A 9,416-nucleotide genomic window follows, 5' to 3' on the forward strand; every position below is an offset into this window, starting at 1 on the left:
AGTGCCCTGATCTTCAAACTAATGTGATGATTTGACAGTCCAGATGTACTTAATGTATTTAGGAACTCTCGTGTAATGTGTTGGAATGCATTTTGTGTGAATCCTTCGGTATTATTAATGCTATCAGAGCTTAAATGTTGTTTTTCTAAGCTTGCAATTTTGAAATGAATTAGTCTAAGTTATTGATGTGTATAAACATAGTTAATTGTTAAGTTGAATGGCGTACATGGAATTAATGACAAAACATAATTATTTATTCCATTCATAGTTTCAATTCTACAAGCAATAATTCTTCTACACTACAAAAGGTTGTAATCGTAGTAGATATGCATGAGGTATGGGTATGTGTTGCGGACTATAGCTTTAATCGGATCATCAAAGTCCAAGATTAAAAACTATGATGGAATCTGAATTTCTATTATACCATCATTGATTTCTTTTTCTTTGTTTTTGTCTAAATGACCTTGTGATAGACACGTGGTTTTTTATAAAAAAAAAGTATTTGACAATGATCCCATGGATATGAAGCATTTATAGTTGCATGTAAAATATCTGATCTGGTTCCTCCTAAAATTACTGGAAGGATCTGTCTAAAATCACCACCAAATACTATTATTTTACCTCTAATGATCTTCTCTTCAAAATCTTCTTCATTTCTTATGCTAACACCATGAAATAAGAAGTTCCATCATTGATGTCCTTTAAAGCCTACCATGAAGATATCCACTCCAAACCATTCAAGTCTGGAAATACCACCTTTTGTTACCCACAGTCATTGAGGACGTGATTTGCGATCAACCAATCCATCCCGAGAATAGCATCAAACCCTTTAAACGACAACCAAATTAGAATAACCTTGAACTTGTCTCCCGTCAATTCAATGGGACACCTAACACAAACTAAACTAGTTGAGACTTGTCTCGATGTCGGTGTAGAAACCACTAGCTCAAACCCTATGACATGTACAAGTAAACCAAGCTCCTCCAAACACAAAAGCGATATAAAATAATGCGTAGCTCTAGAGTCAAACAAAACATACATGTCTTTTATACAAAGAAAAAGTGTCTTGGATTAAGTTACCTCACAATGATGCTTTCATTCCTATCATCGTGAACACTTTCCCAATTTCCCATAGCTTACCTTCATAATACTTTTATTGTTGTTGCGCCCCACTTCATGTCTTCCTCTTAGGAAAAAAGATCAAGAAAAGCCCAAGCTTGTGTGGCAATTAAAGCACTTCTTTTCGTTTGTCTTATGGCTTGAGAGTCTCGTACAATCCCAACTAAGATGAGCTACCCCACACTAAAAGTATTTCACGGATCCATGAATGATCTTTGGAGGTCTAGCATAAGGCTTCTTCTATTGTTGCCCACCCAAAGAATTACCCTTCTGCATTCTCACAAACTAACTCGGGTCCACTTCCAATTGCTCCACCATCTGGGTCTGCTCTAACAAAACTGAAAACTATTTGATCCTCATCGACACAATGACCTTCATCAACTCGTGTTGCAAACCCTTCTCAAACTCTTGCACCTTCATTCTTTGCCCATGTTTTAAGAGTAGAGAACCGAGCTAGATACTCGAACAAATCAACATACGCTTGCATGGTCCTATTTCCTTGTTATAGAACAAAGAACTTTGCATCCTGTGTTAGAGCGACATAGTGGAATGGTTAACGCGTTCAACAAACCTAGAGAAGGGTGAATTTTTTTCTTATGGCAAATCATTCTTTTAATAATTTTCTCACAAATATAAATTCCTTAAAAAAATTAAACAAATTAAAAGAGTAAGGAAGAGAAAAAATTGCACAAGTAATTTTTATCCTCGTTCGGATCATAGAGATCCTAAATCCAATTATTAATCTCAATCGAGAATTAACGCTTCACTAGCACAAACCAACAGATTGTTACAATCACAAAGAAAATAAACAAGTTGAAGGTTATAACACCTCTCTTGTTACCCCAAGAGATGAAACTCGCTGCCCCTGCAACCCACAAGGGATCAACGCCTCCTCCGAATGCTTCACGAAGGATGACTTCCTCCTTTGAATCTTCACAAAGGATCAACACCTCCTTTGAATCTTCACAAAGGATGACAAGCTTTCACCTTAGCAATAGCAACAACATTCAATCACACTCCCAATGAAAGTTCTCACTCTATTCCAACAGGTCAAGTTCTTAAAGCCAATACAAAAGTTATACAAACCCTAAAACAGTTATCACCGCACACTATAGATAAGAATTTCGAAATACACTTATTTTGTATGTTGTATTTCGTATTTTAGAATGAGAGTATCAATCTAATATATAGAGATCTCACTCAAGGATACCTCCAAAAATTTATTGTCAACTAATTAACATGTGATAATCAATTATTCAATTATGGTAATTTATTATGCATTTAATGAATGCACAATGGTAAAAAAGCTTGCTTAAAAATTATCATAATTGCTCGTGATAATCGATTATGGCAAGTCATAATTGATTGCTGATAATCGATTATTATAATGTGATAATCGATTATCTTAAGTATAAAATGAGGTTTTCTTATTCAAGACGAATTTTAACGCAACTTAAGGCAAACAATACATTGAATCAAAGATAAACCACATCATATACATAAATCTACTAAATTACAAAAGCTTTAACACAAAACAAGTCTTCACAAAGATCTTATTGCAATAAGAGCACTTAAGACTTGACTTTGAGACATCATCAAAACTTCTTCTCTTCAGCTATATGTTAACAATCTTCCCCCTTTTGATGATGATAGAAAAACTCCTTTGGTTTAAAGCCTTTTGTAGCCTGTACTAATCTGTAACTCATACATATCTAAAATAAAAGAGATTAGTAGATAAAAGATAAATATAATTAAGTCTTTAAACATATTTCTCCCTGTTTTTTATCATTATTAAAAAGGCGCTATGTATGATTAAAAAAAATTCCCCCCCTTAATATAAAATTCTCCAGAATATAAGCCAAAAAAAAAGGTAAAACAAATAAATAATAGTTATCATAATTTTTATTAAAGGGAAACAAGAGGCATACTTCAAAACATAGGAAATACAACAAATTTTGAAATCATAACAAATAAATATAAAGAATGTAAAGAAGTCCTCGTTATTGAGTAACTTATAAAAACATAAACTACCCCTAAATTTGGTATCTTAAGGAAGAAAGAGAAATAATTATCAAATTTTTCTTTTCATTTTAAAATCTCCCCTTCAATTTGACAAACCATACTTTACCAAGTTTTGGTGCACACCCAAAAGCTTCTTCCTTAATTTTGAAATAACCTACAAAATAGAAAAATAATATTTTTGTACCTAAAAATACTTATTTGGGTCTTTTGGGTTAGTTAGACAAATATTTAAATTATTTTATAGCCCTAGTGAAACTCTCCACAAAGAACACCGTAATGTTTTATTTTACATTTATTTGATGTATGACCCTTTTTCATGTAATAAAAACATGTAGCAACATTTGGTTTTCTATAATTAATTCCTTGCTTTACACAAATTTTATGAGTTATTTTATATTTATATTTATTTTTAATTTTTAATTATAATCATAATAATTTTGATTATAATTAGGAACATACTTGATTTGATTTTTATAATAATAATCATGATAATTATAATTATATTTAGGAACATCTTAAATTTTATTACCATAATTATAATCGTAGTAATTATAATTATTTTTGTGAAGATGTTAACACCTTTTTTATTTTTAAATTATTATTATTTTCAGTGTTGGTTGTTTTATCAAGATGCTTCTTTTTATTTGAACATAAAATACAGTCTTCACTTTTAGTATATTTACCTTTCTCATAATATAAAATGTTATTTTTCAAATCTTTATTTTCTTCTAGAATTTTTTTCATGATTTGATTTTAATATTTTAAATTCTTTCTTCAATTTCTTGTAAGCATTATCTAATTTTTTTGATTCAATTAATAATTCTTTATACGTGTCAAGTAATTCATTCTCACTATAATTTGAATATTCTGAATCGCTAGAGGAACTTACTTGATTTTTAGAGATGTCATCAGCCATCGAAAATATTTTGGCTTGCTCATCAGAGTCGCTTGAGCTTGTTGTTGATTCATTATCTTCTTCCCAAGCAATATATGCCTTCTTTTTCTTAAAGATTTTCTTTGGCCTCTTTCTTCACCCTTATTTGGGTTTGAACAATTTTCCTTCATGTGTCCTTTTTTTCGCAACCATAACATCGATAGTTTGATGATGATTCCTTATTTTCCTTCTTCCCATTTTTAAATCTTCTTTTCCCCTTGAACTTCATGAACTTGTTAAATTTCTTAATGAAGAGATCCACATTTTCATCTTCTTTAAAGTATTCTTCTTCACTAAGATGTTTCCTATTATCAATCTCATATTTGAACGTCAAAGTCTTTTTCTTTCCTTTCTCTTCATCCTTGTTCAATCTCCCGAGATCTAGTTCATGTTCTTTCAACTTACCAAACAATGGAGCCATTGACAGTGTTAAGATTTTGTGACTCACTAATGGTAGTCACCTTTGGTTGTCAAGTCCTTTCCAAAGATTTAAGAATTTTTATATTTAATTCATCATTATCAAATGACTTAGCTAACCCAATGAGATGATTCACTATATCTGTGAATCACTTCTAAACATTTAATATAGTTTCTCCTTGCTTCATGCGGAACGTGTCATACTCTTGGATTAGAGTATTTCTTCTGACTCTCCTGACATCATCAGTTCCTTCATGGGTGACTCTCAACATCTCCCACATCTCTTGAGCAGTCTTATAGGTTGAGATCCTGTAAAATTCATCAATAGTTAAAGTAGATGATATTATGCTACGAGCCTTTACGTCCTGTTGGGATCTTCTTCTATTATCATCATATCATTGTTCATGCGGTTTGGATTCCTGCAAATTGTTAATAAACACAATAGGAACAAAAGGACCATTTGTAAGAGTTTCCCAAATCTCACGATCAATAGATTCCATGAAAATTTGCATTCTCACTTTCCAAAAAGCATAATTTTCTCCAGTAAAAAATGGAGGTCTATTGATAAGGTACCCTCAGTAAAGGTTTGATGTTGCCTCATCATTTTGAATTACTATCAAAGCAAGCTCTCATACCACTTGTCAGAGCGGCGCAACGAAATGGTTAAGGCATTCAACAAACCAAGATGGGGTGAATTGGTTTCTTATCGCAAATCGCTCTTTTAATAATTTTCTCACGTAAATATAAATTCCTTAAAACAATTTAAACAAATTAAAAGAGTAAGGAAGAAAGAAAATTGCCCAGGTAATTTTTATCCAGGTTTGGATCACAAAGATTCTACATCCAGTTGTTAATCTCAATCGAGAATTAACGCTTCACTAGTACAAACCAACAAACAGTTACAATCATAAAGAAAATTATCAAGTTGAAGGTTAGAACACCTCTCTTGTTACCCCAAGAGATGAAAGTCACTTCCCCTGCAACCCACAAGAGATGAACACCTCCTCCCAATGCTTCACGAAGGATGACCACCTCCTTTGAATCTTCACAGAGGATGAATACCTCCTTGAATCTTCATAAAGGATGACAAACTTTCAACTTAGCAACAACATCAACACTCAATTACACTCCCAATGAAAGTTCTCGCTCTATGCCAAAAGACCAAGTTCACAAAGTCACAACATAATACTTATACAAATCCTAAAACACATATCATTGCACACTGCAAATAAGAATTTCGAAATAAACTTATTTTGTATGTTGTATTTTGTATTTTAGAATGAAAGCCTCAATATAATTTATAGAGATCTCACTCAAGGATTCCTCCAAAAATTTGTTGTCAACTAATTAACGTGTGACAATCAATTATCCAATTATGGTTATTGATTATGCACTTAATAAATGCACAACGATAAAAAACTTGCTTAAAAATTCTCATAATTTTTCATGATAATTGATTATGGCAAGTCATAATTGATTATTTATAATCGATTATTACAATTTGATAATCGATTATCTTGAGTTTGAAATGAGGTTTTCTATTTCAAAACGAATTTTAACGCAACCTAAGGCAATTATTACATAGAATCAAAGATAAACCACATCATATACATAAATCTATTAAATTACAAAAGCTTTAATACAAAACAAGTCATCACGAAGATCTTCTTGCAATAAGAGTACTTAAGACTTGACTTTGAGACATCTTCAAAACTTCTTCTCTTAAGCTTTATGCTAACAGCCTATGAAAAATAAAGTTATGTAAAGGTAACTGAATGTTAATTTGATATGTTATAGTAAGAAATTATATGTTTAACACAAGTAAAGTGTAGCATAGATGGTTAGAGTGCCTTGTTATGGATTAATGGTCATGTGTTTGATTCTTATGTGTGCGTAAAATGCATTTCTTTATTTTAAATATGTGTTTTTACGTGTTGTGTATGAATGTGATTATGTGAATTGTTGTGCATGGTTATAACAAAGATAATTGTGATAGTTTAGTGTAAGACGTTAAGCTTGAGGTATGTTTATTTTTCTGTTACTTTTTGTTAGGATGAGGATGGCTTAGGTTGAACCTGGACACAAACAAAATAAACCAAATATAAATAAGGTAATGAAGAATAAGAATTTTATTATGCAATCATGGTGATATTATCATATTTTTGTTTAAATGTGATTGAAAGTCGAAAAAGGAAAGATATAATCACAATTAAATGGGTAATTAACATAAAATTATTCTGAAAACAATAGGAGAGTGTAGTTGATGGCAAGTTCAAGGTTTCATAGTCGGATACTAATAATTTTACTAAGTGAGAAACCTAGCACAGTAAAATAGAAAGAAAAAACTGAGTGAACCGTGAGTATGGAGAAATTGTTTGTGGTCCTACTGAGAGCAAAAGGGCAAGGAATTTTGAGTCGTGTTGTTGGAAACACATAGGTGTTGAAGTTTTTACTATAAGAGAGGTAAGGGGAGCTAACCTTTAATGTTTACATGTGAATGATATGATGTGTAGTTTTGTGTAATGCTTTGCAATTATGGTCATGCTATTGTTATGTGTTAGATGGGTTATCATGTTGGTTTTGATGACTATTTCACTATAGAGTTGTTTTATATAATTATCCTTGCAGTGCAGATTGCCATGTTGTCGTTGGTACTTTCCTTTTTCTTTCATGTTACCATATATGATGTTTTTTTGCTTTAGGTGCTTGGTTTCAATCATGTTTAGGGTTCTATTATTACTTGTACAATGTCACGTTGTGGTTGGTGCATGTGTAGTTAAGGTTTTATTGTTGTGTTAGTCCATACTACATAAAGGGATTATTTTTGGCTGTACTGTGTTAATTGTTATGAATCATGTTGTTTAGTGATCGAGTTGTGTGGATTGCATTAAAGCCGACTTGGCCATGCTCTTTTTCATTAAGACGATGCTACACTGCTTTCGTTGCATGAAAGAATTGGTTTCACTAAATCTGCATGATTTTCTCTTAACCGTATTGATCTGCCTTAAAACCGAAATGGGTACTTTTGAATCCATGATGTTTTGACTAGAACAAAGTAATTATTCTTTTGGCCATTCTATTTTGACTATCTGTGATGTTTTCCATAATGTTAAGACATTTTACCTAGTTATGTAGTTGTCTAATATGATGGAGTGGTCGGTTCTATGCTATACTAATAATTGTCGGGTTGTTCTGATATACTATCATGAGGTTTGGGTGGTGTCAGGTTGTTTTAAACTGTTATATGGAATTTTGAGCATGTGTCATGTAGTTTCCTCTACTAGTATTATGTGTTATGCTTGAGCCTTTATGTTATAATTGTTACCATGATGTTTTTAGGGTTGTGTCAAGCTATTTAACAAGTGCTCATGATGGTTTACTTCAAAATCGTTTGATTAGACCATGGTTGTGTTGTTTCGTGATTACAAATTTGGTTTTATGTTTGTCTGAACTACACAACTTTGATATACTAATGTCTCTAGTGTTGTCAAGCTGCATATACATGATTTCTTAGTGTTCAAACATGTTGTCATGTGTTTTTGTATATTTTTTCCAAGTTCTATTGTGTGTTGTCGTGTTGGGCCAGGTTGGGTTGACTAGGCTATATTGGCCGAGCTGCATTGGCCAGGTAGTTTTATCCAAGTTGTTTTTTTTACCTCAGCTTTGGGGTTTTTAAGCTTGATTTTGGATATTTGAGGTTGGTCCTGGGATTTTTTTATCTTGGTCGAAACGTTTTTGTTGGTTGTCTTTCTATTTGTGGTTTTAGTTAGGTTGTGATGATTTTATATCAAGTTGTGATTTTGTGTTTTTCGAGCATTATGTGAGTCGGTCGAGCTGTTGCACATGTTTGCCAAGTTGTTTCTTGTGTTGGCAAGGTTGTTTGTAGGATGTTGAGTTGTTGTGACGATTGTTGTGTGTTGGTTTGTTTAGTGTGAAGTTGAAAGACATGTTTGACTGATATGTCTTCTTATCATACCTTGTAAAGTTATGGGTTGTACCTTTCGCCTATGAGAGGCAATGAAATGTAGTTTTCTTCGCCTACGCGTGACGATATAAGTGGAGAGGTTCGAGTGTTGCACATTTCACCTATGAGAGGAGATGGAAAGGGGAATATGTTTTGCCCATAGCTTTCTGGATCATTGTTGAGTATAGTGCTCGATGTGTGACATTGAAGTTTTTACTCATAAGTTCTTAAGGATCAGGGGAGACAGGTCCTTGTTGTAACACTCCAAAATTTAGGGTGTCACGAGTTATTACAAAAACTGTATATTTCAAAACTTTCTTATATCGCGAAAATGTATTTCTTAAAAATCTCAATATTTAAATTGCATTATTAATTCAAAACGTAATAGTTACAAAAGTCTTGTGCAATTACATTATTAAAAAATAATTAAAATAACTAAGGAAACAAAATAACTCCAATTACATTGTCTCAAAAGTCTCAACACAAGAACTTTAAAAGGAAATCACAAATTTTTTCCCCGTTATCTCTCGAATATATCATGCTTATGGAACACCTACAATATCATATGTATAATACATTATACGATCATCGCCGATAATTTCATTCACAAACACACACAATATTACATGTGTGATTTATAATATTACATGTGTACCAGATGACCACGGACGGTCCTAGACAGAACACGTGGGACGTTCGGTAGGACTCGAGCACTCAGACGGGACGAACATGATAGGTAGGTTTGTAGAGGTGATTAAGGTAAAACACTGATTAGAGGGTTGGGCTCGGGATTGGGCCGTGATTAAGGCCCTACTAATCTTAGGTCCATGACCAAAACTATAAATACAAGTCAAAGGTAAGAGGTAGGCAGATTCATTAATTGCACATTTATTGCAATACTGAAACAACCGATCAGACCTTTTACTGAATTAAGCATCGGAGCACCTTTAACAGATATTC

Source organism: Vigna umbellata, chromosome 6, assembly GCF_029865625.1.
Source record: "Vigna umbellata cultivar VRB3 chromosome 6, Vumbellata_1.0, whole genome shotgun sequence".
Classification (NCBI taxonomy): domain Eukaryota; kingdom Viridiplantae; phylum Streptophyta; class Magnoliopsida; order Fabales; family Fabaceae; genus Vigna; species Vigna umbellata.